Source organism: Anolis carolinensis, chromosome 4 (assembly GCF_035594765.1).
Source record: "Anolis carolinensis isolate JA03-04 chromosome 4, rAnoCar3.1.pri, whole genome shotgun sequence".
NCBI classification, from domain to species: Eukaryota; Metazoa; Chordata; class Lepidosauria; order Squamata; family Dactyloidae; genus Anolis; species Anolis carolinensis.
The window spans coordinates 134,000,525-134,026,147 of record NC_085844.1 but is presented as its reverse complement, the minus strand read 5'-3'; the positions used below and the strand labels follow the sequence as shown (position 1 = coordinate 134,026,147).

Below are 25,623 nucleotides of genomic sequence, written 5' to 3'. Positions count from 1 at the left end.
AAAGCAGCAGCTTGGCTTGAAAGGAGCCGTCGGTCCCGTTTGACAGTCAGCTGTTGAGGTGCCGAAAACTGGACCGATTCCGGTTCTGCTGGTTGTCTTCGAGTCAGGAGCCTTAGAAAGGGTTAGGACTAAAAGAGGAGCGTTCTAGGGGTAATTTTGATAGAGATATGAGCCAATTTATATCGTCCCCCATGTTAATCTATGGCAGAGAAACCTCAACCGGAGTTAAAGGGACGGGAGAGAGAGAGAGAGATTTCATGCGAAGGAAGGAGTCAGGGAAAGATACAAAATAACCAGATAGAGAGTGTTACTGTTAAAATAAATGTTACTTTTATTGGGGGATTTGTTACATAGTTCAGGGAAGAGGAAAATGAAGAAAAAAAGGTCTTTTAATAATAGTCTGTTGCGGTCCCGCTCCGTTCTTTTGGTGGGTGACCGGCGGAACTCTCCGCTGCGTTTTTAAATCAATTTGAAAGCTGGGGTGACGGTCATCAAGTTCATAGTTGAGCTAGGAGGCTTCAAAGAAGACTGAGGAAATTTGGGTTGTTTTTTGAATTCCCAAATCAGGATCCCACTCAAATCTTTTGACCACTGTGCTACTCCAATATTTATGTATTATATGGAATTCTAAATGCTGTCCTGTTATCAAAGTACTGATAAAAAGATTTGTGGATTCCATTTGGCATTCATCTGGGATTCGCAATTAAAATGTAAAAAATAACCTTTAAGTAAAATAGAAATGATGGTGAAAGTGTTACCTAAAAGAGATATCTAATTAACCATTTCATTCTTCCTCACAGTTCAGTAAAACATCATCTCTGCCAAAACTGTTGTTTGGCACAGAAGGAAGACTTGGCAGAGCAGCAGCTTGAGCCAGTGGGATGCTATGTAGTGGGTCAGAGAGCAAAATCTGACTGTATCCAGAGGATCAAGATGAGGCCAAATGGATATAGAGATTAAACTGACTACAAATGTTATCCAGGCAAACAGAAAAAAAAAACCTTGTCACTCTCATTCTGGCTTTCAGTTCTGGGATTTTTGTTCTTCTCCTTTTGCTTTCTAGGAGACCCTGAGACTTTTGTACAAACCCAAAGATCTGGTAACCCTAATTCCAATATACCCACAACATCTGCCATCCCAAAACACATTCTTGGAGCTATCCTATAAACCTACATAATCCCATATTACTCTCTTCAAATAGCCATCTTTTCAATACCCACCTTCCAGACTAATGATAGGCATCTCTATCTTCAGCATCCCAGGTTTTGATGGTATAAATGCCTTGCCCGATTTACCGGGTGAGGACCAGTGCAGGGATGGGTGCTCCCCGGTGGAAAATGGCACCAGTAGTCGGCTTCTTCCTCCCAGAAGCCCCCTGCTCGGTGGGAAAGGTTCCTGCCACTTGGCCAGCTGGCCAATTGGTGGCAGGCCTGGCCTGGTATTCCCATTGGCCAGGCCTGGGTTGGGCTGGGCCCTAGCAGCTCTCTTAAGGCTGCCCTGGGGCCAGCACAGACATCAGGCCTGCTTGCATTGTCCATCCCTCCCACCCTACAGTTATGCTATGTTTGTGGTTTCTGTTAGCTGGTGGTTGCCAGGGGTGCAGAGGTAACATTGGTCTGGTATGGTTCTGGTAGCACCCTGGCATGGTTAGCGGTATCGGCCAGCAGCAGGCTGCCTGATCTATAATCCAGAACCCATGAATGGCGGCCAACCCTTGTTCCTGTAGTCAATAAATGAGTTGTGGCCATTATTTATCCAAAACTTGTGTTGTGTTATTATTGGCTCTGTTGGACTCAGGTGTGTCGCCCATGCGCACGGAATTGCATTTCCTCACATTCATTCATCATTATCTTGCCACCTCATCACACAGTTATTTTTTGGCTCCTTGCTCCTCTTCGAGAACCAGCCTTGCTGAGTGCCATCATGTGACACTGACTGTGGCCTGGCCGCATTGATGGCCGAAGTGGCGAGCAAGCATCTCAAGATGTTTCCTCACCAACAACACAAGGTAAGCCATTGTTTTGGGTATCTCCATTGTTTTGGGTAACTCCATTGGGGCTACCCAAAGTAGTCTATTTGAAGAGAGAAATATGGGATTGTGTAGGTTTTATGGGATGGTTCCAAGCATATGGAGAAATCAAAGAAAAATAATGAGGGCTTTTTGAGAGCTACTCACATTTTTTGGCTCTTTCCCCTGTCTGATGGAGGAAAGGGCAATGCAACAATGCACATTGCCGCTCTTTCCCCCATCTGATGGGGGCAGGGATAAGTCACTCCCTCACTATTTTTTTGGACTTCTCCAGTAGTCATTTAAAATTCAGATGTTAGTTCTTCAGAGTGAGGCCCACATTTTGCTTTATGTGACTATGCAAGATTCATCAATATTGTTATCATATAAAATCCTCCTCCAGGTGGAGAAAAAGATATAGAATATTTCCCTAAAGGGAATAAAAAACACATTCAATATAAAAGAATTCTCTGGGGGTTATATTCTACTGTATTTCATGACAATGCAAGGGAAAAGATCCCTTCATTGTGTGGCCGCTAAAATAGGCAGATCTGCTTGCTTGGTGCAACAGGTCAATCCATCACACCAAGTGTAAGGAACCATTCAACAGCTTTTATACCACAATCTGCAGAAAGGGATGGCTGGGAGGTAATCCTCAAAGGCAAGCTCAGCAAAACTATAAGTTTTAACATGATATTTATAGCATCAGGCGTTTTCTTCATCAGCATAGACAACTTCCAATTTGTTATATGTAAAATACTTGTTTGTGTACTTAAAATAAAAATGGTTACATACACTAGTAGGCTTTTCACATTCTTATATTCACTATATAGCATCTTTCTGGGTAATTTGTATCTACTTCAGTTTGGGGGTCCTCCTGGATTCAGCGTTGACGCTTGAGGCTCAGGTGTCGGCGGTGGCCGGGAGGGCTTTCGCACAACTCAAACTTGTGCGCCAACTGCGACCATACCTCGTGAAGTCTGATTTGACCACGGTGGTCCATGCCCTAGTTACCTCTAGACTGGACTACTGTAATGCGCTATACGTGGGGCTTCCCTTGAAGACGGCTCGGAAATTACAACTGGTCCAACGCTCGGCTGCCAGATTAATAACGGGGGCAAGTTACAGGGAGAGATCTACTCCCCTGTTTAAGGAGCTCCACTGGCTGCCGTTCACTTTCCGATCCCAATTCAAGGTGCAGACCATCATTTATAAAGCCCTAAACGGTTTGGGACCCACCTACCTTCGTGACCGTATCTCCTACCATAAACCTGTCCGATCTCTTCGATCATCAGGGGAGGCCCTCCTGTCGCCACTGCCTGTATCCCAGACCCGCCTTGTGGGAACAAGGGAGAGGGCCTTTTCTGCTGTGGCCCCCCGTTTATGGAACTCACTGCCCATCGAAATTAGGCAAGCCCCCACTCTTTTAGCCTTCAGGAAAGACTTAAAAACCTGGCTTTTCCGATGTGCTTTCGGAGAGTAACTATTACACACTTCTTTTGTTACTCCCCCATCATCTACCCTCTAGATTGTTTTTATCTTATGTCCCTGGTCTCCCTGATTGTATTCTTATCCTTTTCTCACCCCAAGTTTTAATTAAGTGTCTCATGAGGCCCGCCCTGTTTATATATATATATGGATTTTGTGTTGCAGTGTATATGATTATTTATTGTATTGTTTAATTGTATTGTGATATGTTGTTTTATATTTTGCTATATTGTACTGTTCTGGGCATGGCCCCATGTAAGCCGCCCCGAGTCCCCGTTGGGGAGATGGTGGCGGGGTATAAATAAAGTTTATTACTTCTAATACCAGGGGCTGTCAATATTTCCATGCAAATTGGGATAGTTCACCCAAGGTTTATGGAAATGGGTTCTGTACTGGTTAGATCCACCCAAAACTGATTTAAAACAGAGAAGAATACCCTCTATTTTTAGAAGTCTACCCTCCAAGATATCTTCCTTTCCTGGTGTTCTTTATTTTCAGCCCAGCCAGTGGGCTTGACTGGCAGTGTTCTTGTCATGTTTTGTCTGCATCCATTGCTTCATTATCTGTTTCATAATAGTAATTGTGGATGAAATACCTATTGCTTTGCTGGTATCCCTCAACCACAATTTTAAACTACTCCTTGAGCAAAACAGAAAAAATATAAGTAGTAGTAAAGTAATAATATATTTTTATTATTTGTTACCACCTCTACTCATGGCTTGAGGCAGGATATAGCATTGTTCAAACACAGAGATAAAACACAATGCTACTAAAATACATGTATTAAAATTCATAGAACAAAGAAGAAAAAACCCATACTAAGAAAATGTAATGTTAAAATTCATAGTTTAAAATTGACTGGGTAAGCCTGCTGGAAGAGATAGATCTTTAATTGTGTTTTAAATTTTGACAGCTCATTTAGCTGTTGGATCTCTTCCGCAGTTCATTCCACAGTCTTCTTGGGGCGTCTGATGAAAAGGTCCTCTGGGTGATGGCTGCCAGTTGGGTTCTGGCTGGCTGGAATAGACACCCTTCTCCCCAGATGACCTTATAGGGCACTTAGACCCAAACTATGTATAGCTTTAAAGGTCAAAACCAACACTTTATACTTTGCCTGGAAACTAACTGGCAGTCAATTGAGTAATTTTAGTACAAGCATAATATGTTCACTCTTAGATGTCTAGATGTTCTTGTAACCAATCTGGTTGGCATATTTTGAATTAACTGGAGTTTTCAAGCTTGGTACAGAGGGGCTGCAATTTACAGTACATTGCAGAAGCCCAACATTGAGAATATCAGCACATGCACTATCATCTTTAGGTCTTCAAATTCTAGGAAGGGACCGGACATATCAGCCGAAGCTGCAGTAAGCTCTCCTGACCTTCATATCTATCCACGTTGACATTTGGAATGATGAACACAGTCTTTCAGAGGAAGCGTAACCCCATCCAAAACTGATCTACTCTACACAAATCCAACTCAATTTTAGGATCCATAAGAGCAAGTACCTTTGTCTTGTCTTGATTAAGTTTCATTTGTTTTTCTTCACCTAGCCCATTACCTCCTCCAGGCATTCACTCAGGAGAAACATTGAATTATACTTTGTTTTCATCTATGAAAGTGCCAATTTATATAGTATTTTATAAAATATTTTAAGGGTGCATCTCACCATCAATTTATGTAGCATTTTAATGATTCTAATGATTTATATAGTATTTTAATTGTGTATTTTGTATTGTATTTTATAATCTGGTTTTTATGTATTTATTTGTCTGTCCTAGATATGAAAGACCTATGGACTAAGCCAGTGGTTCTCAACCTTGAGTCCCCAAATGTTTTTGGTCTACAACTCCCAGAAATCCCAACCAGTTTACCAGCTGTCAAGATTTCTGGGAGTTGAAGTCCAAAAACATCTGGGGACCCCAGGTTGAGAACCACTGGACTAAGCATTAAATAAACTATCTAAAATATTTGGGTGTTATTAGCATACTGATAGCACCCTGTCCCATGTCTCTGGATGGTTTCTTCTTGTAGAATACTTTCTCCAAGAACCACCATCTAGAATCTTCCTGAGTGATACAACTAGAACCACTACAACACAAAATACATCCAGGAATGATTTTTTTACCAGCCCGACCTTGTGTTATGATGTTTATTCTGGTAGATAAACTTAAAGATCTGTATCTCAAGCAGTCTGTTTTTTTTTTTAAAAAGCATGCTGGTGGTACTTGTCCATATAGCCTTCATATGTTCTCCCTTTTCTCTCTTTTGTTTTCCAACTAACTTCCTAACTAAGAGGTTTAGGAAGTGCAGTTTACCTTGCCAGCTATAGACAAGCACACACAGCTGCAGTACATTAAATGGGAGAAGAATCCCATGTTTTGTGTTTTGCTTACTGTAGAGACACTGCTGGAACCTGACGTTTAAAGGCTGTGTTTCTTCAGCCTTCTTTAAATATTGCCCCAATGCTGATGCTGCTAAAATTCCTCTACCTAGTCAGAGGACAAGAAAGAAAAACATGGGGAAAGGGTTGAGCAAGTGTAAAAAGACTCTAGAGAAAGCAGCTTCATTGTTAGACAGAGGTGTGTCTGTAATAGCTTTGTAAGAACAATTCTGTGACCTGTTGTTGTAAAAACAGAAAACCATTTCAGGACTGGTATGATTGATTTACTAACCTTAGAAATATGTGTGCTAATGTAGACTCTCTCTTGTAAACTGGATCAGTGGACAAAGGAATGAGCCCAATCTGCAAGCCCAATTTAAGTGGATAGGTGCCTCATTCCGGGTATGCAAACGACTCCCCTATAGCACCTTGTTCATTCTAATATGGGTGCATTTTCTCTGTCTTCCGTGTATCTGTGCTACAAAGTAATGCACTAAATAATTAAGTCTAAAGCATTTTTTAAAAGAAAAATAAGGCAGGCACAGAGGACAGAAGCAGTAACATGCTGTTGAAGTGAAGTTTGTTGGGAGACGTCAAGTGAGGAATGCTTTGATGGGCATCTCCTTTGATCTGTGCTCTGAATATAGCCCTCACGTTTCCCTGTGTTCAGCTGCTACCTAATTACCAAACGGCAGGGCCGCAGCAAGTTCTCTGCACGTTGCTGCAGCAATAGATTTGTGGGCCTGGAAAGATGTCGATTCTCCCACAGCCATTGATGCTGGCAGAACATTACCTCTCCCATCGATTGAGTTTGGAAAGAGTCTTATTTTATTTTCCATTAAATTGTTAATCAGGGAGAAACCTCTCTCTCATTCCATCCTTCCCTGTGTCCCCCCCCCCCCCCATGTTATTTTTGTGGTCTAAAGTCCAAGAGAGGAAAGTTCCATTGCCATAGAAACAGCTTCGTATCATTTTAATGCCTTGGATCAGTCCCTCTCAAACAGTTTTTCATCAAAAGACCTAATTGTTGGCCCTGATCTCAACTCTTCAATTAGTGGTGATGTCTCCCTTCAAGTTAATTGCTAGCGATGGGAGGAAGTAGGACAAATGTAACCTTTTAGATGAAAAGATTTCTTTCCATTTCTTTGCCTTTTCTGCTCAGATACACTTCAGAGCGCTCAACTCTCTGCTCCAAGGAAGCCCAGGGGAGATGGGGAGGGAGGCTGGGGAGGGGGGTGGGGGGAGGCAGAGTGGCAGGGAAGAAGGAAAAGTATAGGCAAAGTCTATAAAGAGGAAGAGCGCATGACTGTTAAAGTAATTTTTTTCCATAATGGGAATGTGCAGTATTTTCTCCCCTCTTCCTTCCGAGCACTGCACTTTAAATCTACCATAACAGCACTCACTATTTTATTGCAAAACCTGCTACTTGACACTGCAAGTGGAAAAGGGTGTTTATTGCAAAGCCTATGCTTTCATAGCATCGGGCAAATCCGGACGCAAACTAGGCTGATTCTGATAGATTTGGGAGATATCCAAAAACAGAATGGGACTCTTCCAAAGTGGAAGAAATCCAAGTCTGAAGACTTCTGAAGATTAATTAGCAATTTGGATATGGGGTCATTAGCAATTTGGATTTTGGAGATCTCTGCACACGTGTAATCAAAATGGGAAAGTGGGCCACGTCCGTCGTCAGTTCTGTCACTCTCAGAGCTTCCCTTATGAGTTGGGGGCTGTCCATTTAATTTGGGAACCCTGATGTATTAATGTTTGAATTTCTGATCACAAGGAGATTCCCCAGAGATCGAGGAAGCTCTCCTATTCAGACTCGCCACTCTCTATACAGGGAGATGAACAGAACTAGAGATGGAAGGGGTGGGGGCAGTGTCCTACCTCTTCTATGTTTAGAATATGATTATATTCACAATTGAAGGGAGATGTTGACAAGCTGGAAAGTGGCCAGAGGAGGGTGACTAAAATGATTAAAGATCTGGAGAACAAGCCCTATGAGGAGCGGCTTAAAGAGCTGGGCATGTTTAGTCTGCAAAAGAGAAGGCTGAGAGGACACATGATAACCATGTATAAACATGTGAGGGGAAGTCATAGGGAGGAGGGAGCAAGCTTGTTTTCTGCTGCCCTGGAGACTAGGACATGGAATAATGGCTTTAAACTACAGGAAAGGAGATTCCGCCTGAACATCAGGAAGAACTTCCTCACTATGAAAGCTGTTTGGCACTGTAACTCTCTGCCCTGGAGTGTGGTGGAGGCGCCTTCTTTGTGGGCTTTTAAGCAGGCTGGATGGCCATCTGTCAGGGGTACTTTGAATGTGATTTTCCTGCTTCTTGGCAGGGGGTTGGACTGGATGGCCTGTGAGGTATCTTCCAACTCTATGATTCTATGATTCTATATAACACACTGATTCAAATGTTGCATTGGATAGTAGGCTTGTGTATTTTGGCTGAACCTCAATCCATTTCTGCTGACCAAATACTGGTAGACTGTTTTTGCACACCGTCCGAAAACGGGTGAGTAGCCACATAGCCATTTTCATATTGTAGCTGGAAAATACGGCCAGGTCTGGCCCTTTGATGGCAATGGGGTGGCTCCCCGGGCTCCCCTTCCCATCATTTTAGGCAATGGCATTGTTTGTCCTTATATCCTTCATCAAGACTTGGACCAAAAGCATCAGAGTTAAGATATCACTCTTTCTACGATCCTTTCCCTTCTGTTTGTTGAAGAGACTGGATTTAATGTTCAGTTAAATCCGTTTCTACTCTAGAGGAGAAAGGCGCTGCAGGCGCACACCGCCCTCTCCCTGCTGCATGCAGCTTTCCTTTATTTTAAGGAGGCTTCCCCACTTCCCAGAGAAAGAAGAGCAATGAGCTGGAGCTATCCTACCCTGGGCCTCTTTTAAAAAGCCCTAACTTTTCTGTTGATTTGTACTGCAGCCCTGCCTGGAGTGGTGTCTGCCTTTTCCCCTCTTACGCCTTTCTGCTTCGTGTGTAATGCTGCTTTAAAGCTGTTTCTCCTTTCTACTCTAGCGGAGAGGTAACTAGGTGGTAGTTTTCTGAGAATGAGACTTTTCTTTCTGATTGCTGGGATTACCACTACTACTACTACTACTACTAATAATAATAATAATCTTTTAGAAGTATTTTCTGAAGGAGTGGGGGAGCTAAAAAGGTGACTCTCCTAGCCCGCAAATGTGCAGTGCACCCCACCCACCCATCCACCAAACCAGAAGCCAAGCCAAAAACACATTGAAGCCTGAACACAACTGTGACACCGAATAGGGGAGGAAGAGCTGTGATCGGCTGCCACGTGATCTCATTACAGATGGGAAAACATGACGGCTAGGCCCTTGCAGTTATGGCCATTTGGCCAAGCCAAACAAGCTGGATTGGCTGAAGGGAACCGACCACTCCAAATCTGTGCATAGGCTTATTGGATAGACCACATCACTATAGTCTCTTAGATATGGTTATAAAGATTTTCTATGGGTGAACATATGCTGGCTGGTAGTTGGCATATGTTCTAAATCTCAAAAACTAGAGGTGATGGGGAAAAACTGGTGCTATGTTTGGAATCAGCAGATCAAATATGCCCAGGACCAGGTCTAACATTTGAGGCACCAAAATGTGGTGGACCAGAATAATGAATTCATAGAATTTATATTTAATAAAATGATTTTAGTTATGTGGGTGGAGTTTTGGTGGTGTACACAAATGAACTCAGGATACAATCCTATGCCAATTTTCTTCACCTTTGACAGCATCAAAGGACCAAGATGGAAATGATTTTTCATTTAGTAAAATTTAAGAGTTAGATATGAATGTAAAACTGTGTTCATATATTATGATGCACAGAGATCCTATTTATAAATTGTGAATGTTACACAGTCATTAAACACTCTACTGCCAATCTGGTAAGTAACTGCTACTATCCTACTGTGGTGTTGTTCCCTTTATTTGGTGAACATGCGGAAACATTTCTTAATTTTATAAAGGAAATATTCCAGTAAAGATAAAACAATGCAATAAAGCAATATTTCTATGATGTGCCTAATTCACAACAAGAGGCACTATGTATGGTATTTTTCCTGATATACACATATTTGTAAAATGCAACACAAAAGAATCTTGATACAACTATACATATTTTCACATGTTTAAAACTATAAGGACAAAATGTGGAGATCAGAGCAGGAAATTAAAAACTGTATATCTGCAGTGGCAGGATCAAAGGTACAATGTTTGCAAATTTCTGTAAAAAAAATGACCTGCTCTATGAATATTGGACTAATTTGAAAACTGGGACTATCCACTAGATTTCAGCACTTTTTTCAGTGTTTTGATCCAGTTCTTGGCAGTTTAAATATATTGAGACATACATTAACATATCAATCATTACATGCAAATTTTGTGTACGTATTTTGAAAGCAATGTCACATTTAAATGAAATTTAGGAATTCTAGTAAAGAAATGGAATAGTAGACGAGAGTGTTTGTGCTAAATTGTTTAAATACACACACACACACACACACACACACACACACTCCTATTTATTTATTTATTTACTTATCTTAGGGGGGCACGGTGGTGCAACGGATTAAATCGCTGAGCTGCTGAACTTCCTGACCAGAAGGTTGGCAGTTTGAATCCGTGGGATGGGATGAGCGCCTACTGTTAGCCCCAGCTTCTGCCAACCTAGCAGTTTGAAAACATGCAAATATGAATAGATCAATAGGCACCGCCTCTATGGACAATGCTGGCTCTTTGGCTTAGGAATGGAGATGAGCACCATAGCCCAGAGCTTGAAAGGGAAGCATTTACCTTTATCCTTGTTATGGTTGTTTCTAGGAATTGAATGTTTGCCTTTGTGTTTGTGTTTGCTGATATCAACCCTGAGTACCCTTGAGGAGCTAGGGCAGAATACAAATAAAACATTTTATTATTATTATTATTATTATTTCCATTTTTATGTTTAGAACTTAATTTGATCCTATTGTTTTTAGCTGCCATTTTTTAAAAAGTGAAAATGCTATGAATGTATAATTCCTGAGTATTCTGGGACAGTTATGGAAGCAACCATGAGAAACAAGAATTTGTTTGTCCATGCTTTGTTTGCATAGCTTTTCCTAAGGGATATGTAATAGGCACTATATTGTGTTTAGAGAACCATTACCATTTTTTGACAGAAGGACAGTTTATGGGGTAAAGAGTAATGTGATGGATGTCTGCAAAAGCATTCTAGAAAACTGTGTGGTCTAGGTCTGTACTTTCTAGATTAGAGCAATCACAGGTTTTAATGTCACACCCCCACTATTATATCCAGGTGTATATATATTTGCAGTAGCTATAATAATACTGATTTGTTTTGAGGATTGCTGAGATAACATATATGTATTATTTAATGTATTTATATACCACTTTTCTCACCCCAGGGGGGACTCAAAGTGATTTACAACAGAATAATGGCAAAATTAATATAAAACCAAATCATAAAATCTAAACGAGAAACATATATCTATGCATTAAAATCAATAAAATGATTAAACATAAGATAAAACAACATTTAGACATGAGGACATAGAATTAAAACCACCTAATATACTTTGAATACTAGAAAATTGAAACATATTGATATTCTTGTTGACGATGTTCTTGTTGATAATTTCTGTAGCCAAAGATACTTTGGTAGAGTCAGTCAAGAGAGGGAGGCAAGAAAAATCAGTGGCTGCAATCCTGTCCAATTATTATGAGATGCTAAGCTGGACATATGATCTTGTGAGAACATATGAGAACTCATTTTAATTGTCATTAACAATAGAAAGTGACCTCAGAAACCCATTTTTTTTTAGTCTGGCAGCTCCACAACCAAATGGTTTGCATTGCAAGGGTGATGCACTTCAGGGTGCTGAGAAATGACATCTGAAGCATTCTCGCTGGATAGTTTGGTTAAGTCACACTCTCTCAGCCCCAAAGGAAAGACGAGACGCTTTAGCATGTTCAAATACCAAAATAGTAAAAACTGAACAAAAAATCTTTTTTTTCTCCAGGAAGAACACTATGGACATTATTCTTCCTAATACACAATAGACAAAGATGTAAATGCCTGACTCCTGAGCCTACTTTTCAATGGACAAGTATTGTGACAATCTTAGACTGCTGGTTAGTCTAAATTTTGCCTCTTGTACTAATGGTATGCAGTCCAGGATCGTCTTGGCACATTACAGCTGCATTCTCTCAACTTCATTATCATTCCCCTCCCTCCCTTCTATGCTCTGCAACATTTTTCTAGCCAGGACCGAAGATACTTCACAGTGTTTCTCCATAAAATTAAACAGCATATCCTTTGGTCTTTGCATATTAGAAATGCACACTGATTCCTATGTGCCCCAATTTGGCAGTTCTGGAAACAGCTCAAGTCACCCCAGACTGACTTGGAGGCTACTCGGTTTCAACTCATTGCTGAATCAAATCAAATCCAAAGTTTTGTGCCACTCACCAAAAATCCACACACACACACACACACAAAACCTGTGCAGTTGACATAAATTGATTAAATGTACAAGTTTATTTGCTCCTTGCGAAGGGATAAAACTACAACATTTGAAACAAATAGTTGTTGGGGTGTTTGTGCCACATGCTTTTGTTTTTTTACAAAAGCAAAATGTTGATATTCAATTTGTTTTATTTATGACAAGAGTGAAAGACATTTGTAGTCATAGCTGCTCCTTCTGCAGAGCATGCATCAAGTCTGCCAAATTTCAAATTATTATGCAGCACTGACAGACAGATCAGTGATACTAGGAAGATACATTGTACGCAGAAGGTCCCAAGTTCACGTCACCCTATCTGATATTTCCAAACAAAAGGCTGTCTGGTGGCAGACCTAAACAAGAACTTCTATTGTATGAGAGACCTTGGAAAACTACTGTCATTTGGCTTCAATGGACCAATGATTTGATTTCATAGAAGGTAATTCCAAATATGTTCATGCACCCGGTGCTCCATAGTACAAAGAATCATTGTTCCCCATGTTTTAGATGAGTCATTTGCTCCCACAAATTTTCAGATTCTTTACTTGCACCAACTATACTCCATTTTTTCTCTATTTTATTTATTTATTTATTTATTTATTTATTTATTTATTTACAGCATTTATATTCCGCCCTTCTCACCCCGAAGGGGACTCAGGGCGGATCACATTACACATATAGGCAAACATTCAATGCCTTTTAACATAGAACAAAGACAAGACAAACATAGGCTCCGAGCAGGCCTCGAACTCATGACCTCCTGGTCAGAGTGATTCATTGCAGTTGGTTACAGCTGGCTTGCTCTCCAGCCTGCGCCACAGCCCGAGCTCTATCCAGTTTATTCAGTATTACAAACTTTGCAGAGCATATAATGCTCTTAAAATTCACAATTGCTGAGAGCTAAATAGTTGTTACTAACTGCCATCAAGACAAATTTGACGTATGGTGACCATATGAGCCGGAGACGTCCAAGTCATGCTGTCATCAACAGTCTCACTTAGTTTTTGAAAATTCATGGTCTCTTTTATTGCGCTTGTCCATCTGTAATAAAGAATCATAGAATCATAAGAGTTAGAAGAGACCTCGTGGGCCATCTAGTCATCCATCTGCCAAGAAGCAGGAAAATCACATTCAAAGCAGATGGCCATCCAGCCTCTGCTTAAAAGAGGAGCCTCCACCACACTCCAGGGCAGAGAGTTCCACTGTCGAACAACTCTCAGTTAGGAAGTTTTTCCTGATGTTCAGGTGGAATCTCCTTTCCTGTAGTTTGTAGCCATTGTTCCGCGTCCTAGTCTCCAAAACCGCAGAAAAAAAGCTTGCTCCCTCCTCCCTATGGTCTTGCTAATCCCTACTATCTTCCCAAGCTTTTTTTGTCTTTTGTAGTGAATCATGTCTTCTCATGTTGTGTCCAATCTATAATAGTTTTGATTTACTCATCTTGGCTTACAGGAGGAACTCTCAATTGATTTATTCTGGGACTCATTTATTTGTCTTTCTAGCAGTCCAAGATACCTGCGGAACTCTTCTCTGGCACCAGATCTCAAATGTGCTGAGTATCGTCCTATTAGCAGTCTTCTCTGTCCAGCTTTTACAACTGTACATAGACAATGAAAACGCAATGGCATGGAAATTCAAATAATGGATTGAATATAACTCCTCACCCACATAGTATGATTAGAATTTCAAGTTTAAACAACTAGGTTGACCAGCTTAAAATGGAACATTCTAGGACAGTGGCTCTCAACCTGGGGTCCCCAGATGTTTTTGGCCTTCAACTCCCAGAAATCCTAACAGCTGGTAAATTGGCTGGGATTTCTAGGCCAAAAACATTTGTGGGCCCCAGACTGAGAACCACTGTTCTAGGAGCTATCAAGCAATGTATCTATCCAGCTTATAGCAATTATGACAAGAGTCTTGAACTCATGTTTTGAAAAAGAAACCTCTTATTCCCTGATGATGTCATCTCTCATAAACTGAATTGACTTTTATTTCGATGTACTGTTTAGTCATCTGTATCACTGGCAAGATGCAGGATGACTCATGCTCAGAAGATGAGTTAATTGCAGCTTATGGGTCCTGAGTGGTGACATATTTGTGCATATTCAAGAGAAAGCAAAGTTAGCAGACAGCGGCAGCATCTGAATGTATTTTCCAGAGAAAGGCCAAATGAGCAGATCATGGAGATGGTTTTTTTTATATGTGGAATGTCCCAATATGAAGAAGTTGCCAGAAGGTGCTTCCTAATCACTCTTTATGAATTCTGAAAGAAAAATATTGCAAAGATTGTTGTACATCAGTCATATTCCACAGGCTAGTTATGCTGTCCAGCTTCCTGTTTACAGCCCCACACCTTCCAAGTGTATAGTGTAGCATCTCTTTATTCACTTGTCTTCCAGGCATAGTCTTTTGGGTTTTTCTACTAAGAATACGACCCCAGGTTCCAATAGTGAAAGTAAAAAAACAAGTGTATGTATATCTAAACTCTGAATAAGATTTAAAGCCTTAGGTGATACTTCTGCCAGTCAAAATAGCTCTCCTCCACTGAAAGAAAGAGAAAGATTAGAGCAGTGCGTGCTTCCAGTATAAATTTCTAATGTATAAATTTATGCAAGTTGTCCAGCATTAAAACTCCTGAATTGGCCAGAAACGTAACTGTTTTTGAGGAGTAATTATACGTCATTCTCCTGTTATCGTTTTTCCTAAATTTTATTCCTGTACTTTCTGAATGAAATGGACCTTCTTTCAAAATATGAATTAGGTTTCTGTTCGTGTTTCTCAGCACCTCTTCTGCTGCATATACTAATAACACTGTATGTAGAAAGGGTGGGTTGAAACTTGCTGGTGAAAGGTAGTTTCGTTAGCAATGGTATGGCTTCTTTTTTTTCAAAAATGAAAGATGCAGTTACTCAGGTGTGGAAATGAGGCTATTAGTGACTTGGGCCAACTTTGCAAGAGCAAGTAGAATGAGGTGGGGAAGCCAAGGTAGACTACCCTCTCCCTACCTATTCAAATTGTATTAATAACTATGCTTTTGGTTTAAAAAAGGCAATAAAACAAAAGCTTTACTTATTTATTTTAAAATCTCCATCTACAATAGAAAACTACAACAGGAAATAAGGAGATTTAATCTAGAATTTAATTTTTTGGCCCTGTTTTGAAAGAGAGGTGGGTTAATTTTTGTGCAGCCTGAAGTGATTATTCTACAAACTCAATGTTCTGACCAAACCACACTAAAGACCTCATCCCATTGGAGGGGGGGGGGAGTGGGGATTGTCTTCTTTGAATGGCATTTTATGCGGTTCCATCTTCAAAGAAGATGGAGAATGTACTCACCACCATCACACAGGATTGCCTCCTCCCCTTTCTAGCTCAACCATCCACTTAATTTCCCATCACACAGGCTGGCAATTATCACAGTTTTAAAACACTACTTCCAATTGGATCTTCCCTTCTTCTCTTTGAATTCTTCCTCTAGAGGAGACTAGCACATGTCTCCTCAAAATACTTCTTTCAATGGGGCTCACACTGTCTTTAAACCATGAATGCACAGAAGAATAGTGGAGGTGTTACGTCCCCCAGAGGTTTGGTTTGCGTTTTTTATAGTTGTAGGAATAGCATCTGTTTGCATTTGCTCCAGGGTTGCTGCAGATTCTGCAGCAGTTTGATAGTTAGGATATTAGCAGAGTTTATAGCCAGTTTGCAAAGCCTTGCTGCTATTGGCTTGAAATGTATCATTTTGTTCTGGAGACCGCCCCTTTTCCTGGGGATAGAAGGCTCCATTTTGAGAAGCCTATTCTGCCTTCTAGACAGCATAGATGTGCTTGTGTGGCCAAGCCAGGCCAACTCTGAAAAGGCCATCGTAAGTACAAACAAATGACTTGCTTTTAAAACCAGTGCCAAGCATAGATAGGTGAAAGACCTGTTCTTTCTAATAGCTTTGGCACTGGGGCAGAGAACATCTTTTGATTTCTTTGCCACTGGAGGAAGCTCTACCAACTTCGCCTCAAAAACTAGCTTTGAGCTTAGATAGTTATAGATCTTTTGAAAGCAGCTCAGAGCTAGGGTGAAGAGGATCTCTGGACCTCTTTGCTTTTGGTGGAAGTTAACCCAGCAACCTAAAGGGGGAAAGCAAGCAAGGAACATTTACAAGGTTTTATAAGTGGACTGTTTTTATTTGCAACTTTAATTACAAGTGCCAAGTCTGCCAAGGACTTTGTGAAAATAAAATTTTGTTGGATCGTTCTACTTGAAGTGCCTTTGGTTACTGGGATTTCCAGAGCTTCTAAGTAAGGCCCCTGCAGTTCATCTGGGCAAAGGAAGAAGCACATCCTAAAGATTAAAAAGGTGCCTGGATGTGACGGCATAGGAGGGCTTGTCATAAAATGAAGTGCAAATGGAAAAATTCACCACTTTCTATTCCTCTGACAGATACCTGTTTTTAGGTGTTTCTACACGCATGCAATGGAGTGGAGTGGATTTGTGCCTGGCTTTGAAATCCTCCCATTTCTACATGATGTGGAGACAACTTCCAATGCTGTGACGATGAAGTCTCTGAAGCAACCACCAGAAGCAGTCCTGCATCATTTGATGGGCTCCATGGGAGTTTGTCTTTGAACCGTCTTTGAAGTGTGTAGAAACAGAGGAGGAAAATTGTGTGATGAAGTCCTAAGCAGATTTGGTGGATCCAAATGATTGACATCATTGGTTGCTGTCACAGGGTGTGGGGAACCTGTTGCCCCACACTCCACATAGTCCAGCTTACTGGCTGGGTGATCCGTCGACCATCTATCTAAGGCAACATGGGAAGCCTCCTGTATTGCTGCCATGGTGACATGCTCCAAGTCACCACCTCTTTAAACACAGATACCCACTGGAAGTTGTACATTGTGTAATGGAAGCCCACGGGCACTGGGCTTAATGGGCTAGTGAAGTGAAGCATGAAGCTGATTCTTCCCCCATCTGATGAGATCATTTGAAATGGGAACTTGACACACTGTTGCACAGTGGCTTTAGTCCTTTTGAGAGAGAAAGGTACAAAAGGCGATGATGGGAGATTCCTGTTTGATTTCTTGGTCTTTGGCCTGTGTACCATGACTCCTCCCCCAACTTTTGCTAATGATATCCAACTCTATTTGTCCTTTCCATCCAAATCCAAGGAACACATTTAATTTCAGATTGAGTGTTAAACAGTGACAGTAATGGACTAATAATGTTGAGTATCAGTAATATGTATGATGAATAAATGTGAAACTTAATCCAAACAAGACATTGCCACTTTTTGTCAGTTAGAAGGGAGATCGGAGAATAGAGATGCAACTGTCCTTCCACTCAAAAACAGGATTTGCCATTTCTGTATACTCTCAGTTCCGACGCTGAAATGATATTCCCAGTTTTAGTTGTGTTGACACAATTGAACCTAATGGACTTGGATTTTTGTAATGTAGTCTACATATGACTGCCTTTGAAGAAAATCCAAAATGTTGCTAACCAGAGCTGGTTATAGGGAACATATAACTCCCTTGTTGCAGTGCCTTCATTGGGTACTAGTCCATTTGAGTGTCCAAAATGGGCAAAAACCTTTTTGGGATTTTTGAAACTAGATTCTTCGGTATAAGTCCCCCCAAGATTTGTGAATCTCACCGCCTTCATAGGTATGTTTGATAAAGACACAAGTCTGTGCTATTCCTTCATCTACATCAGACTGCCACTACATTATGATAGTTTAAAAATGATATTTTTTATCTTAAAATTATTTTACAATTTATTAGTAGTAGTTCATTTTAATAATATAATTTTATATATTTATATTATCTTTTCATTGTACTTTTATCAGAAACTTTAATAGTGCTGGAAGCCACTTTGCATCTCCCTATGGGTAATACATCAAATCAAATCATATCAGTAAATAGCCCAGGCACCTAGCAAGTGTTTATGAAATGCTTCACCCAATAGAATCTATCAAGTTACTTTTGCTCAAAGCAAAATTGGGAGGTTCCTCTCAGGAAGAAGCACTTGTGAGTTTAGATGGAAACAGAATGAATTTCAAAAGACTAGGAAAATGTCAAGAGTGGGTGGTCTAAACATGCCTAAGCTTTGCTTCAAGAGAAATGTTTAAGTCAATTTGGAAGTTTCCTGCTTGAGATGTAGCATCAGGGGAATTCTGAGGAAAACAAAAAATTCAGTAAGTCATTTATACATTTTCACAAGAACTCTACACATTCCTCATCTGGAGTGCTTGCATTCATTTCACAGTCAAGCCTGATATCACACACATACACAATGCTTCAGGGATGAGTCTTTCATGCCAAATACATATTAGGATATTTTGGGATCAAGTTAAGGTAGTCCTTGGTGTTTGCTGAGGTAGACACTGGGTCCTGAGTTTGATTCCTGGAACTTGTGTAGATGACAAAATCCATGGATGATCAAGTCCCATTACTGTATATACAATGGAATCATAAAATTGTGCCTCTTATATGAAATGATAAAATCAATTTCACCATATTTTTGTGGGGAAGATGTTCAAGCCATGGAAAATTGAATCTGTGAATGGTTGAATCTGTGGATCCAGAGGGCTGACTATAATGTTCAAACATTTGAATTAACAAGAATTCTCTTCATCTGGCAAGACTGCAAACCAAGCAAGAATGTTAGCAATGTTTGCATCCTGTACTCACTGACTGCCAATTTTCATCTAGACTGGATACCTGTACGCTTTTTTCACATCCTCTCTCTTCTTGCATCACTTTAATCTTCTGCCATTTTATTCTCTCCTCTCTCTCCTAAATTACACATTTTTTTCATTATGCACAAGTAATTTGTAGGTAAGTGCACTTTATATGCTTTACAAAATAGACTATGCTTATTTCTTTCTCCACTAGACTCTATCTGGATGTGAAACAAGTTGTTGTTCAACTTTTGTTTTGGGAATTTGATTACTCTGCTAGAGAAATCCAGTGAGATCTGTCACATTCCCCCTGCCCACAAAAAGCTGTAGCAGGAACTGGTCACCATTCAACTCAGGGAAGTCTTAAAGGGTTCTACTATTAAAGTTCATTCATATTAGATTGTTTATGTAGACACCCCAAGTACTGAAATTGTTTCAGATTTCATCTAGGATTGCTGGAATAAAGAAACAAACCATAAAAATAAACTTCTAAAATAATGCATCAGAAAATCTATTTATTTAAATATGTATGCTTGTTCTATTATTAGAGGAGTTCATGGTGATGACATAAAATTAAAAATAAGAATTTAAAACCATACATTTGCTTGAACAACATAAAAATGACTTGAACATGACAACAGGTTTTTTTAAAAAAACATAAAGTACCAGAACAGTTGAAAACATATACTTGTCATGGAATCAATCAGATCTCCAGACTGTTGGAGTGCAATGGTCAAGAAAGCCATCTCCCATGTTCTTCCACCACGACATTGCCATTTAGGTGGGACATGGATGAAGATCCTCCTCCTGGCAGATCCCAAGCTTCAGAAAAACTCCCTCAACTATTTCAGTCCCAAGTCATTTAGAGCTTTAAATATCGCCACTGGAACCACTATCAAAATGGCAGCCAACGGAGCCTCTTTAAGACCAGTGTTATGTGTTGTCTATATAGTTCAGTAATGATCTTGCTGCTGTATTTGTTTCTGAATCATCTTTAGGGGCAGTCCCATACGGAGCACATTATAGTCATCGAATTGGAACAATGTGGAGATTACTAGGTTATCCCTGTCCAGGAAAGGCCAGCCAATGCTGATGGAAAATCCTCTGAACCAGAGTGTTTATTTGAGCCTCAAATGACAAAGCTGGATTACTCCCAATCTATGCACCTGTTCTTTCATGCAGCCCAACCAGAGCAGGTAGCATATCCAAATAGCAGGTTCAAAAAGCATCTTATTAGGACTCAATTTTAGGGTTTTTTGCCCATGTGCAGCCCATTATAGTATCCAAGTACTGAGGCAACACCTGCACAGCTCCACATAACAAGGAGAAATAAAGGGTGCTTCAAAGTGATGGATCCAATTTCAAAGCAGTATATTTCATGATGGCAAGCTGTTACAATTACACAAAAAGGCATCTAGTGGTAATCATTGGAAATGATGCCCCACTCTTTTAAGTAGTAAGGTTTTCATTTATGGATGGTTCATGGTTGCGGAAATATAATGATTTCAAATAGAGTCCATCTTTTTGAAACACTCTGAAGAGTTGTTGGGCATAGTGATGCCATTTTAGTTCACTTTTCAAATTATATACATAAAATGAAAGTTTTCTTGGGCACAAGGGAACTTCAAAATACATATTAGGAGACCATAATGAACCAAAGATGCAGACGACAAAATAGCCAGTGTTGTCTAAATCATGTAGTAAGAGTACTTGCAATACTAATTCCCAATATTAAAAATATTATGAAGCAAACAGACTGAGATTGATTATAGAACGAATTATAAATAAGTAGGATATAGAATAGCTAAAAATGGATTCAAAAAAAGTAGAGGAAGAAATTTGGAATATCTTTTAAAGAGTTTACGAGAGAGAAAAATAGAGAAATTGGTAACCCACTGTTGAGTAATGTAGTAGATAAATGGAAAAATACAAGAGAAAGTTAATAGCAGAAGACTCAACGTTAATCCCAATTATAATGGAAAGGAAATTTCCAAAAAATATTATATAATGGATAAAATATTAAGGGGAAAATATGGATAAAATAGGGGATTGGGTAAACGTTGGAACGAAGAAGGAAAGGATTATAGAAGAATTCAGAGAAATAACATTTTCATGGTTCCATTGTATTCAGCTAGAACAATGGTTCAAAAACTGGGTAAAAATAATAATAATAGAAGTAAGCTTAATCCATTTGATCAAATAATACAAAATGGAATGGATATAGAGGAACATAAAAATCTGAAAGCAATATCTAGCAAAATATACAAGATATCAAATGAAATAAAGGAAGGAAAAATAAAGAATAAAACTCTCAAGGAGATTTGGGAAGAAGATTCAGGGATGAAAATAAATGAAATGGAGGGGTCACCGTTACAGACACAAAGACATTTGAAAAAATTATCAATATGAGTTAAAGAAAATTATTATATGTTGATATTGAAATGCTATCTAACACCAATAAAAATAGCAAATATAAACAAAAACTATTCCAAAAATTGTTGGATAGGATGCTAAGAAGCGGAACATATACACATATGTGGTGGCAATGTAAATATGTAAATAATTTTTGAAGAAAGGTATCCAAAGAGATAGAGGATATAATGAACATCAAAATAGAAAGAAGTCCTAGCATAGCTTTATTATCATTACACAATAATAAATAGCTGAAAAAAGAAGAAAAAGATGTGATATCAAATTTATTAACAATAGCAAGACTGCTTACAGCAAGGAATTGGAAAAGGGAAAGAAATATACAAATAGAAGAGTGGTATAAGGAAGTATGGAAATTGGCAATAAATGATAAGCTGACATGTAAATTAAAAATTAAAAGAGGGATATAGAAACAAAATGATTTTGATGATGTCTGGAAAAATGTATTGAAAGAGGATTCAAAAAGAAAGACGGAAAGTTACCAGCATGTGAAGAAATTAAATTTTGGACAGATGACATATAAAAGAAATGGCTCGGGGGGAGGAGAGCACGGTGGTGATGGATGGAAAATATGTATAGGTGTGAAAATAACAGTAGATGCAACAACAACAACAACAATAATGTATTGTAAAATGTATTGAACAACATTATGTGTTTACTGTATAACAAATGATGTATAACAAATGTTTTTAACTGTGATAAAATAAATATTTTTCTAAAAAACAAGTACTTGCAATACTAGAATTATTATTACTGACTTCTGGATCTCCCAAGCTTGTCCATCTGGCTGCCAGATTTCATAAGAAAAACATTAACAGGACCCATCTCCTTAAACAGGATCGTACTTTCATCCTTTCTTCTACTCTCTCCCAAACCATCTAACCCAGAAACAGACAGATGAGTACCTACTAAAAGATCTGAAAGACATTTTCTTTGGTAAAATCTAACCGTAATCTCCAAAACCATAAGGATTGTTGCTCATCCAAAGCATGTTTTCCACAAGAGATTTCTCCATCCTTATCAGCTGTGCTGTGAACAAGGACCTTGAAATGGGAGCAACCCTGGCATGTCTTTCAAATATGATTGAATACCTAAGGTCAGAAGCACCCAAAGAATCTGTCTCAGGCTACTTAACTATTCGGAGAAAATGTCCTCATTTTTGCATCATTTATCTACAACTGCAGGAACCCAGTCATACCTGTCAACACTGCGTAGCTGCTTCAAACATAACACCCTAAATCAGTTTAGCCCCGTTTTGTACTTGAGACACATAAGGCCAACAGATCAACTGCAACTATCCTTTCTCACCTTTCTGTAGTCGGCATTTTGTTTTAAAATTTTAACATGCCAGAAACACACAAAAGATATACAGTAGAGTCTCACTTATCCAACATAAACTTATCCAACTTATCCAGCAGAATGTCAGATAAGCAAAAATTGTTGGATAATAAGGAGGGATTAAGGAAAAGCCCATTAAACGTCAAATTGCGTTATGATTTTACAAATTAATCACCAAAACGTCATGTTTTACAACAAATCGATAGAAAAAGCAGTTCAATACATGGTAACGTTATGTAGTAATTATTGTATTTACGAATTTAGCACCAAAACATTGCAATGTATTGAAAACCTTGACTACTAAAAGGCAGATTGCATTGGATAATACAGAATGTTGGATGAGTGAAGGTTGGATAAGTGAGACTCTACTGTACCACCAAACCCGCAACTCTATCCACTAAGTGTATTATGGCACGAGGCATATAAAGGATAACACCACCAATTTAATAGCACCTGTGCTGGTGGTTTACCACATGATGTTGTCACTATTCTGTACTTCCTCCATAAGAGACCATTTTAAATCATTTATTTCTTCTAGCACAAAAAATCCATTGATGTCCCCTTTACTGCCCTTGTTGTGCTATGGTTTTTTTGGGAAATTCATACTTTTATTCCAATTTGAGGTGGCCAGTGGGTGATCAGTGAGTAGGGAACAAGAAAAGGGTGAGCATTTCAGTTTGATTTCCTTTGAACTATGAGGAGCTTTTAAAAATATTTTCTCTATAAAATCCATTACCAAATGCTAATTTTCAAAACCACTGGGGCTTGTCAGAGAGGCTAAAATTTTGCTCACTGCCCCCCCACCCCTCGGTCTCCTTTTCCAGTTTGTTTTGTTGACAACGCTAGGATTTCACGGTGTGCTATTTCAAAAGGAAGAAATGTGTCAAGAGGAAGGCATGTCAAGCAAACCTATTGTCATGACTGCCTTTCATCTGGAAATTTATGTCCTCGTTGTGAAAGACCACATGGATCCAGTAAATGTCTTCACAGTCATTTACAGACCCACTGCCAACGACCGCATCACAAAGGCCATTGGAATCACCATGCATTGTGGCGATTCTGGTGGTGGACATCCACAGCCCCATGTTCTGCATAGGCCAACTCACATAATTCACCATCCCACGGAGAAAGCGTTGAGAACCTGGTTTCCCCCCCATTGTTCCTGAAGGAACACAGGAAGTCGCCCCTGTTGTTGCTGTGGTGGCATGCTCCACTTTGCCTTCTTTTTAAGTACAGAGCCCCTCTGGAAGGAGTTGTGCATCCTTGCGAGTTGGCAGGCTCCGTGCTTAAAGAGAAGGCGAAGTGGAGCATGCCACCGAATTTACCCTCATCTGATGAGGTTGTATGACTCTACCTTTGGAAGACAATTATTCTTGGTCACGAGTGATTGCCTCTCTTTCTCACTTATACGTTCATGCATGGAAATATAAAAGGAAAAGGTTTACAGTTTAAAAAAACAGTTAATTTCATTAACCCACCTTTTCCTGCTGTGTCTTGCTGTTCAGACATGCTAGTTGCTACATGGGGATAGATCAGGAAGATAGAACATTAGCTGCTAATTTTCATTGTCATCAACTAATTTAAGGCTTTAGCAGGAATGAAGTCTGCACGGTCATGAAAATTCCAAAGGTGCAAAAGGATGAAGAGTCCCAATAGCCTAGCGCTTTTGAAAACAGCACTGGTTTACTAGGATATGAGCCTCATGTGACAGAGCTCTAACATGTGGTTCACAGTTCCAGACACATAGTTCGGAAGTTTCCCTTTAATGGGTTGTTGTATGTTTTCTGGGCTGTATGGCCATGTTCCAGAAGTATTCTCTCCTGACGTTTCGCCCACATCTATGGCAGGCATCCTCAGAGGTTGTGAGGTATGGAGAAACTAAGCAAGGGAGGTTAATATATATCTGTGGAAAGTCCAGGGTGTGAGAAGAACTCTTTATCAGTTGGAAGCCAGCGTGAATGTTGCAGTTAATCATCTTAATTAGCATTGGAAAGGTTCATCTCTTGCCTGGGGGCATCCTTTGTTCAGAGTCATTAGCCATCCCTGGAACTCTTCTGTTGTCAAAGTGTTGCTTCTTATTTACTGTTCTGATTTTTGAGTTTTTTTAATATGGGTAGCCAGACTTTGTTCATTTTCATGGTTCCCTCCTTTCTGTTGAAGTTGTCTACATGCTTGTGAATTTCAATTGTTTCTCTGTGTAGTCTGACATGATAGTTGTTGGAGTGGTCAAGCATTTCTGTGTTCTCAAATAATATACTGTGTCCAGGTTGGTTCATCAAGTGCTCTGTTATGGCTGATTTCTCTGGTTGAGTGAGTCTGCAGTGCCTTTCATGTTCTTTGACTCGTGTTTGGGTGCTGCGTTTGGTGGTCCCTATGTAGACTTGTTGTTTTTTTCGACATTTCCCTTTAATTATCATGTCTCCACCTTGGGATATATAGTTTACAGAGAGATCAAACATAGCAGCGGAAACAGAACCACAGAAGTTGTGCAAGAGCTTTAGTCATGGTGGTGAATTAAAACAACCACCACCAATTAACTGTATCATCCATTACACACCTGCACATCCCTCCCCTCTCACACACATGGCCTCCCAAGTTTTGCATATGTATATGCATATGTGCTGTTGTGAGATTGGCACTAAAAATTCAGTGAAGAGAAGGAAGAAGTCATCTTGATGAGATGTTCAAATGAAGGGGCTGTGACCAGAGAGGTGGTGAAGATGCAAATCTCTTCCCCACGTTCCTCTTACACCACAGAACACTGGATGAGC

The 25,623-nt window shown here is 39.7% G+C and overlaps 1 long non-coding RNA gene across 1 annotated transcript; it reads left to right on the top strand.

The window, feature by feature from the left end:
- The first annotated feature begins 13,244 nt into the window (after positions 1 to 13,244).
- LOC134298266 (uncharacterized) lies at positions 13,245 to 22,240 on the top strand. Its single transcript, XR_010005249.1, has 2 exons — positions 13,245 to 16,276; positions 16,846 to 22,240. It is a non-coding gene; the product is annotated as an uncharacterized LOC134298266 (long non-coding RNA).
- The last annotated feature ends 3,383 nt before the right edge of the window (positions 22,241 to 25,623 follow it).